The sequence below is a fragment of the Haliaeetus leucocephalus genome, unplaced genomic scaffold, assembly GCF_000737465.1.
Source record: "Haliaeetus leucocephalus isolate CR32 unplaced genomic scaffold, Haliaeetus_leucocephalus-4.0 Scaffold1014, whole genome shotgun sequence".
Lineage (NCBI taxonomy): Eukaryota > Metazoa > Chordata > Aves > Accipitriformes > Accipitridae > Haliaeetus > Haliaeetus leucocephalus.
In genome coordinates, this window is record NW_010973450.1 from 893,281 (window position 1) to 902,323 (window position 9,043).

At 51.7% G+C, this 9,043-nt stretch overlaps 1 protein-coding gene across 3 annotated transcripts in view; it reads left to right on the forward strand.

Moving 5' to 3' along the window:
• The first annotated feature begins 609 nt into the window (after positions 1-609).
• MBNL1 (muscleblind-like splicing regulator 1) overlaps positions 610-9,043 on the forward strand; it is a 109,970-nt gene continuing 101,536 nt past the window's right edge. The window contains exon 1 of one of the 3 annotated variants that reach the window (XM_010584907.1): positions 610-995. The gene's annotated coding sequence lies outside the window, so the exon portion shown is untranslated. Of the gene's footprint in view, positions 996-8,796; positions 8,966-9,043 lie in introns of those variants that run through there. The other 2 variants (XM_010584911.1, XM_010584912.1) reach the window with 2 other exon arrangements.

The window sequence follows — 9,043 nt, forward strand, 5'->3', positions numbered from 1 at the left end:
TGCAGCGGTGCCCGCGCTGCTGCTCCCCAGCTGCCACCCACGCAGCCCTCCTGCCCGCTGCAATACCCACTGCAGGCAGCCGGCTCCTGCCGAGGCGCTGCCCCGGCCTGGGAGCCGCTCTGCCGATTTACGAAGGCCGGCGGTGAGCGGCGAAGCTGCGGGGGATGATGCGTTTCCCTCCCTGGGTCGAGCAAGGGACGTTTCTAGCAAGATCCGCAGCGCGGGGCGAGCTCTCGCTCGGCGGGGCTTTGGGCGGAAGGGATGTTGCTCGTGCGGGAAGCCCGGAGATGGCAGTGGCGGCAGCAGAAATAACAAAAAATGGGTCTAAAGGTCTCTGGTCGGCGAAGCCGGCCGTGCTGCGGGCGCTGCCAGCCCTGTGCCGGCAGCGGCGGCGCCGGCCGGGCGGCCGTTATCTGCGGCTCGCAGCAGGAAGGGAGCCCCGGGGACACCGCCCCAACCATCGCCCCATTTCCAGGGACCGCGGCGATGGCCTTGTCAGGGGGGCTGGGCCCGTCACCCCCCCCCACCAGATGCCAACGGGCAGATTAACGGGTCGCAGCGGAGACGTCCTCAACCGGTGCGTTTCAAAAGGCGCCTTTGCGCCCGAGACGCGAGCTTCCCCGGCAGTGAGCCACGCTGCAACTCAAGATGTGGCCACAATGCAAAAGTACTTCCCCTTGCGTCTCTTTTTTTTATTAGCCTGAAACTAATTTTTGCTTCTTTAAGGAAATAAATATATATGCAAACCATAGCCTGTTGCCGTGGTTACTGCTGTATGCTACTGCAAATAGCTTATTTCACATCCTTAGCCCTATAGGGTTTGGAAAGCGTGATTCTTCTGGCCTTTCACCGTTTCCCCCCTCGCTAGGCCACCATCCTGCTGTTGCAAAAAAAGCATGTTGTAATAACCCCTGCGCGCTGCCGGAGGAGGCGGTGGCTGCGCTGCCAGAGCGCTGCAGCACGCTCCGACGCACCCCGCGCCAGAGACCCCCCAGGTAAGAATTGTGCTTTTTACCCCACTTTGTGGCCCTTGCCGGCCGTGGAAATTTGCAACAGAATAGCGTACAGTTGTTTAGTGGGTTACGGTAAGTTGTTCAGAAAGCTAAACTGTTTTATTACGTCTGCATTTCATTGCGCCTACTTTGGCATACAGGTCTGGCGATCTTGAGATAAGTTAGGGACGATTCAAATAACACGTTAAAGAAATGAGCGCTAAATGTAAGATGCTGTTATGCAAAGTTTAAGTAACAAAACCCTGCAGTTCTGAAGCGTATTAGAAGTAGCAGTCAGATTTCAAAGCAGAGCCTTCGTGGCGCTTGCCGGGGGCACAGCGGGACCCCCATGGTGTGGAGCTCCTCCGGGACACCGAGCGAGCACCGACCCGCTCCCAGGAACACGTGGGACAGACCCGGCGCGGGAGGTGGCCCCCGCGGCGCCGGCGGGTCCATCTTTCTCTTTTCTCCTGGTTTTACTATCATTTTGTCAGTTAATCTCCTGTGCTGCTTACTCCGCTGGAAAAGTTGAGAGAAAGATTTTCACGTGCTTGCAAGAGCCCCATGGGTTGGTTGAACGGTTTGTTCTGTGCTGTTGGTGGAGCGGAGACAGGGCTGGATGCCTGCGCCGAGGCACCACCGCCATAGCTGTGCCGCGATTTGGGTGCGTTTCTCAACGGGGGCCGAGCGCTGCTCCCCCCACACGGGGTCCCCCCCCAGCCCTGGGCGAGGCGGGTGGGTGCCCGTCCCCGGAGCATCGCTCCCCGGCCCCGCTCCGGCTCCCTGGGAGCCGTTGGTAAAGCCCACAAGAAATTAAACTGACATTACTCCGCTGAGAGTGAGCCCTCGGCTTCCTGCCGCGACATACGCTGCTGACAGCGAACGTCCCGCCGGTTTTCTGTGATTAAACACGGTGTTGGGTCGCCGGCAGGGCCCGCCTGGAGCGAGCACCCGTGCTGCCCCCCGTAGAGGTTAGAGTGGACCCCAGCACTGCCGGCTGGGCTCCAGCACAAACTGAAGAGCAATAAGGAAATCATCTTACAGAAAGTGCAAAAGATGTAGCATATATAATAATTATTTGCTGCGAAATTAGCCGTGTGGATTTTGCTCATTTATGTGCTTGTAGACTAGTAGAGATTTTGAGTATTTTATCACTTTTAACAAAAATATTATCACTTAATAGTTGCAGGAGGCTTTAAAATAAAAGGACGATACAGCGGAAGGGCCAAGTCTGAAATTTGTACGTTATCTTTACTAAAATGCACATACAAATAATATCATTAAAACAGGAAAAAAAAAATCTTTTAGCACTGTAGTGTGAAAGTGATGGCCTCCATGTTGCTGTGAAGCAGAAGCGGAAGTTCGTTACTGCAGAAGTTGCACCGTGCTAGAAGAGATGTAACGATTGCTTTCTTTATCAGGAAGACTGAACTTTAATGTCAGACCTTTTTGGGGAACTTGAATTTTGTGAGTGCTGAACAAATAAGAGCATAACGAAGCTAACAGCTTCTCCAGGATCGTGATTGTGTTTGGTCTGTGTTTGAACTAACTTGCATATCTGCCTTTAATAAAGGCCAGGAGAAAAGGAAAAGTAGAGTACCAGGTTTTTTTGGTGACTATTGGATTGCAGCTATTTGGTACGATAAAATGAAGCCACAAGCCATACTTCAAGCTAGATGGATTTGCACTGTGATTTCTACTTATCTGTTTAAGACAGGGGTACGGCAGCACCCCGTACCCCTCGCGGGCGGGAGTTCTGCGGTCGGTCTGCAGCGAAGAGCAGCCCGGTGCTGCTGCCGTCAGCGTGCGGATCTCTTAATGTAGTTACCCTTTAAGTGCTCTGTTACTGCACATACTAAGGAGAGAAGCTTTGCTTTCGGGTGCACAGCTGGAAGTGCCTGTGCAGCTGGGCTCTTAACTGACTTTCTTTTGTGCTTTTTCTTTAGCAAAAGATTCCCGTTTGATTTGCGATCTTACTCAAGCAGGAGTTGGGGTTTGAAGTGAAGCGCTGGTGCAAGTTGAGCTGGAGGCTTTGGTCCTCACCGGCTGCCTGCGCATGGGTTTGTGCACCTCCAGTCATCTATGCCTGACCGCCTATAGGCACCGGGCCCCTATAGGGACCCTGAGGCTGCGTGGGGGGGCAGCAGGCTGCCAGGGTGGCTGCTTTTGTGGAGTAACGATTGAAAGATGGTTGCTGAGTTGGTGCTTAAAGTAGCCGTGGTTCCTGCATCACAGGTTACCTTCCTCTGTCCATACTGAATGTCTGAAGAAACCAGTCTCTGAAGGAGGGCTAGAAATGATCTACAAGGCATCCATAATACAAGTTTCTTAATTCTGCAGGCTTACGTCATCTCTCAGAGTATTTATCACATTTGTAGTGACAAAGAGAAAATGTAAATATATTTTCACTTTATGTCCCTAATGCCATGCCTGTTACAGCGTGCCCTATCGCTCAGTCTTCCGTTTAAACTTTTACCTTCAGATCATGTTGAAGTAGGACCTGAAGTGGGAAGTGCTTTTATTCTGCCTGAGGCACAGTTGTGCAGAGGATGCCCAGAGCCATCCTCATGTAGGGCACCCAGGACACGTTGGTGTCCCACTGCTGTGCTTGTGGGCTTCTGCCAGCCTTGGCTGGGTCATCACTGGCCCTGCAGCCTTCCTCGCCGGGGTTTCGGAGGGAAGGGCAAGCAACCATTGCACAATTTTCAGAGGTCAGGCTCTTGCTTCACTTGTGGCAGGCCTGCATTAGCTCAGCCAAGAGAGTTCCTCTTTTTTGCTCCAGTTGTAATAACACATAGTGACTCTAAAGCATAAAATGTCTCTCAAAATACTTTCTCTGTACACAACAGGTCTCCCTTTTCCCTTGTCTCCTAATTTACGTCTTTTTGTTTGAATGACATAAGAAGCTAAGTGTACAATGACATATTTCTTTATCCTCCTCTGCTGGAAGATAATTAGTCCATTGTCTTGATTGGTATCCCAGATGGTGATCATTATCATTATCGGATGATAATCTGGGAGACCCCTGGATCTGAGACTTCCTTACGCTTTCCTCTTTACCATGCCCTGCCCGGACATCTTGTTACTGCAGAGCTTGCGCTTGGCGTATGTGCTCTAGGGTTTAATCCCCTGTAACCTACATAAACCTACATGAAACAGAACACATTCACCTTATAGGATATAGTGAGAAAGGACATCACAGGCGCACAGGGCATAAACCCAACGATAAGGCAAACCAGAGCTGTACCGTGTCAGAGAAGGGATGTGTTTGAGCGGGGTTCCCAGCAGGATCAGCACCAGAACCGCCAGGCAGTGGCCGCTCCCCGGCAGGGCTGGGACCAGAGGCTGGCAGGGCTGCTGCCGTTGCGGGCAGCAAGTACCAAACCCAGCAGGCGGATCGCCGCGTGCTGTCACCTGAAAATGGACTCGACGGGAAAATGAAACTAAAAAAATCGAATTACCAGCACAACCAAATAATGGCTGTGGAGCTGGGCCCTTTAGACCGGGGGTGGAGGGGGCTGGGCAGGGAGCTGCCATTCCAGCTGTGCAGCTGTGAGCATCTCAGTGTCCACGTCCCCGCTCTGCTGCCGCTGCCGAGGCAGGACAAGGAGGCACAGTTTAGACACCAGTTATTTTTTAAAGCTAGCCCTGGGTATAGAAAAGATCATTTGTGCGGACACTGGTCTACTGAATTTATTTAAGAGAAATCTGGGCAGTGAGGAGTTTGTACAGAAAACTTTGCGACCGGAACAACTGCTTTGAAAATGCCCAGCGTACTGATGTAAGTGTACAGAGAGGAAACAGCCTCACGTATTTCTTTGTGATAGAACAGAAACAGGAAGAGCAACAATGATCCATTACAATATTCCTTCCCAGAGACTATCAAGGCGTGTGCAAGCAATGCTGAAGTTATCCGAGTGGTACATCTGTACCGCTGCTGCTTTATAGAATGACAGGCAAACTCATGTAAGTCAGGCAAATATAAAAATACCATGGGATACCAATTGTAATGAATTTTTTACTGATCTGGATTAACCTTCTTTGAAACACAAGTGTAAATTCATGGCATTTTTTCCTGAAAGAAAAATGAGTGTTTCTTTACATCCTTTCAGTCTCCAGCTCCTATAAAAAGGCCAAAAAAGATAAACAGAAAATATCAGAAAGCTCTCCCAGTCGGTGACGTGCCTTCACTTCCTCAGGCACTCAGCACTCCAGGATGCTCCCCGAGGCTGCTCCGTCTGGGCAGCTCCCGAGGAGGGATGCTCAGGGCATCCCGTGTCTCTCCACGGGCTCAGAAGTGCTGTGCGGTCTGTTGCAGGGTGTGATTAGAGCACACAAAAAGAAAAGTTAATTATATTAATGCTAGGCTGTATAACAGAACAAAAAGCCTTAAGATGGAAACAGCTGGAGTTCTTGAGCAGGTAATATTATTTGTCTCCCAAGGTAAAGTGAGGAATTATTCATTAAAGCTGAAAAGCACTTTATCACCTCATTTCACAAAACATAACTCTTTGCTTGGTTCAGCCCCGAGTACGGATCAAGGAAAAAGGCAAATTTAAAGGCAAATTTCTTCTAGTCTCCAAGCCTAATAAATTCCAAAGCAAACAGCAAAGTGGTTTGGCTTATTCCGTTATGGATTGAAGGATGTGGTGGATGTAATTCTGAGCGATCATTTGAAATTTCAGAAGTCAGCAGAAGCTCAGTATCTATAAATGAATAAAAGTAGCATTCAATTGCAGTGGAGATGCCACTTTAGGACTGATTTTTTTCATTTGTAAGGTAAAAAATAAACGTATTCTGGAACAACTGGGTATGAGTAACAAGTGATGCTCAGAATTATAAACACACATTACAAGATTTGGGGGAAGAGACAAGCATGAGAGGGAGAAGATGGAAAGACAAAGTTCTAGCATAACTACAACCCCCAGTGTCTTTGGTAGAAGAAATAAAGTTGGAACAAGGTGTCTGTGTTGATAGAGATGTTTAACACAAGCAAGTTACACTCCTGATACTGGAGATAAACCCTTTGTGTTCTTCCTTGTCTTCTCTGACGTCGATGTGCCTTGTAGTTTCCTTGTAGTCTGCTATTCATGTTGACTGGGGATGAACACCAGCCTCGCAGGTTAAAAAACATGTGGCATGAAAGCCCCAGTCTGCGGAAACAGAGAGAGGCTGAAATTAAACCACGCCTGAAAATGGGAGCCTGCCTGGGGGGAGGGAGATGGTGTGTTTATTTTCCAGCAGCAGGGCACCCTTGCACGACCGCTGCTTGTCACAGCATCCAGCCCCGAGTGCTGCTGGAGCCACCGTGTGCTTCCAGTTGAGAGAACCCCGGTCGGTAGTAACGAATAGAAGGGATCAGAATTCAGAATAAAGTCACCAAGGAGCACAAGGCATAAAGGACAAAGGCACTCGGGATGTCTGGTGTTTCCACGCAAAAGGAGGTGAGGAGGGAGAGAGATGTGGGGCATGGGCCATCCCAAGCAGCATGTGCACCAGAGCATTAAATGAGCCCCTTCGGTGAAGTGTCCGTGCTGGACTGCGGCACTGGCCTGAGGTGTGAGGGAGCTGGAAGGATGATCAGACCAGATTTGAAAACTTAACCACGGAAAAGCCTTCTATAGTTTTTTTTGCGTTTTAATTTCTGAAGCGTGTGGTACCCAGCTCCTTGCAGCAGCCCTGAACCCCTTCCCTCGCCACGCATGCCCCCGTGCTGCAGTCCCTGCTGGTGAAGGACCACTGCATGACAACCACGGGACTTCAGAAAAAATTGCCTCCTTGTAGACATGATGATGATGTCTTTTTGGCATGGTGCAGGTGATGCTGACAGCAGAACTTGTTTATAGGATTCACACTCTTTCTCTCCATGAACACTCATTTATTTGATGACTCTTAATTTTCACAACCCAAGTGAGGAGAAAGCTCTGTGGAGGTGGAGCTGCGAGCGTTTGACATGTCCATTTTATAATGTTTTCCAAACCTAAGAGCGGTTAAAGCCTCTGTGGAAGGTGCCTGGGGTAACCGTCATCCCCGTGGAGAGGCGGAAGCGCAGCGCTGGCAGCCAGCGGCCGTGGGCAGCCGCGCTGGTCATCCGGCAACCTGCCGCCGAGAGACCTGCAGGCCAGGGGCCAGCATCAGCCTAGGCTTGGGCACCCGTGGGAGCTGCTCGGGCAGAGCCTACGCCGAGGGGGAAGAAGGGATTTCCTTGTCTTGACTAATTGGCCTACCGTTACATTTAGTAACAGGGACCAGGGAGGAACAGAAACTGTTGGAGGGCACACCATAAGGTAACAGTTCTCTGAATTGTTCCCTATGGAAGAAAACAGAAATTGAAATTAAAAGTTTAAGGGAAAAGAGAATAACTGAGGGGTTTTTTTTGAAAATGTATGTGTATATGCATTGAAATATACTCAGCCTTATCAATAAACAGTTGCTTCATACGACCTAATACTCGGGGAAAAAATACTAAGCAAAAGGTCTCCTGGAATCAGTGCAAATATTTGTAGGGTTTGGGTGTGAGTTTGGCTAAGACACGACTGCTGCCTTGATATCACAAGACAAAGTCAGAGAATCCTGCCACTGATTTTATTAAAATGGTAAAATATAGAGAACTGAAAAACACAGTTTTCAAAGGCACGGGACTCTTTTATGGCAAAAGGAAAAAAAAAAAAAAAAAGACTTAACAATGTAAGAGGTATATTGTGAGCCTCAGGGATGGAACAGACTGCACACTGTAAAAGAGAAGTATAGATCAAAAAGAGTAAACCTCGGCAGGGTCAGAGGAAGAAAGAGCTAGAAGAGGGACCACAAAAGGTCACTTAATCCATTCCCTCGCCCCAGGCAGGATGGAGTGTACCTAAATCACTCCTCGAGACGAGCGTCTCACCTTGATTTAGTACCCTTGTCAGTCCTTTTTTCCCCCTCTAAGTCCAGCCTGACTCTCTCTCCCTGCAGTTTAATGCCATCTTCTTGTCCTCACCACCATAAATACAGAGACGAGATTGTTCCCTGCTCTTTATAGTGTCCTTAAATCTTGGAAGATCATTGCCGTGCTTCCTCCAGTCTTGGCGTCGGCAGGGTGTTTCCAGTTCTTTCCATCGTTTCGTCCCCACCGCCGTCCCTGGAGCTCCGGTCCCGCTTCCCGTGGCCCAGTGGGCCGACACCGGTGGGCCCGGACCCCGCGTGTCCCCCGGCACCCCCCCGCCCGGCAGCCTGCCTGCCTCCCTGCGTATTTAGGTGTACGTCCTCCTCTTTTTCTGTCCCTTAGGTTAGCGCCAGGTTGGTTTGCCGAGATCCCTTCCGGCGCGGCCCTCGAGGCGAGCGTCCCGCAAGCGACGCGTCGATGTTGCGTCCGACCGCTCGACGTTACCGCAGCTCCTCTTTCTGCGCCGCTCCCCTCGGCGTCGCCGGCGTGGCGGTGCCGACGCCTGCCCGCGCGACGCTCGGCAGAGCAGAACCGGGGCCGCGCGGGCGCAACCGCGCCGTCGGCGACGCGCTTTCTTTGCCAAGAAAGGGCGGGAAAGGGGACGGGAGCGCGGCCTTTTTTGCCTGCTCTGGGAAGAAGATCAGCACTGCGGCCTCACGAGAGGAAAAGCGTTCTGGGGGGGCGGGGGGCTGTCTGGAAAAACCAGTACGGTAAAGGGGAAGGCAGCCTGAGCCCGCTGGCGGCGACGGCCCCGCGGCGCAGGCCGGGCTGTTTTGCCGGAGACGTTTTCCACTCGCTTCCCTCCCTCCCCCCGCTCTGCCTTTTTTTTTTTTTTTTTTTCTTCTTTCCTCCGAAACCGGAGGCGGCGGCGGGGCCGGGCACGTGTGCTGGGGCTCGGGCACCGTGACTCATGAGGCGCCGGGCCGCTCCGCCGCGGGGAGGATGAAGGAGGCGAGTCCCCGGGGGAAGGGCAGCCCACGACGCCTCCGCTCTTCACCTTTTCCTCGGTTTTGCGGCGCCCGGATCCCGGAGGTTGCGCCCGGCTCAGGTAAGCGCGACCGGGCCGGGGCTGGGCCCGGCCTCCCCGCGGGGCCGGGGCCGGGGCCCGGTCTCCTCCCGGGGCCCA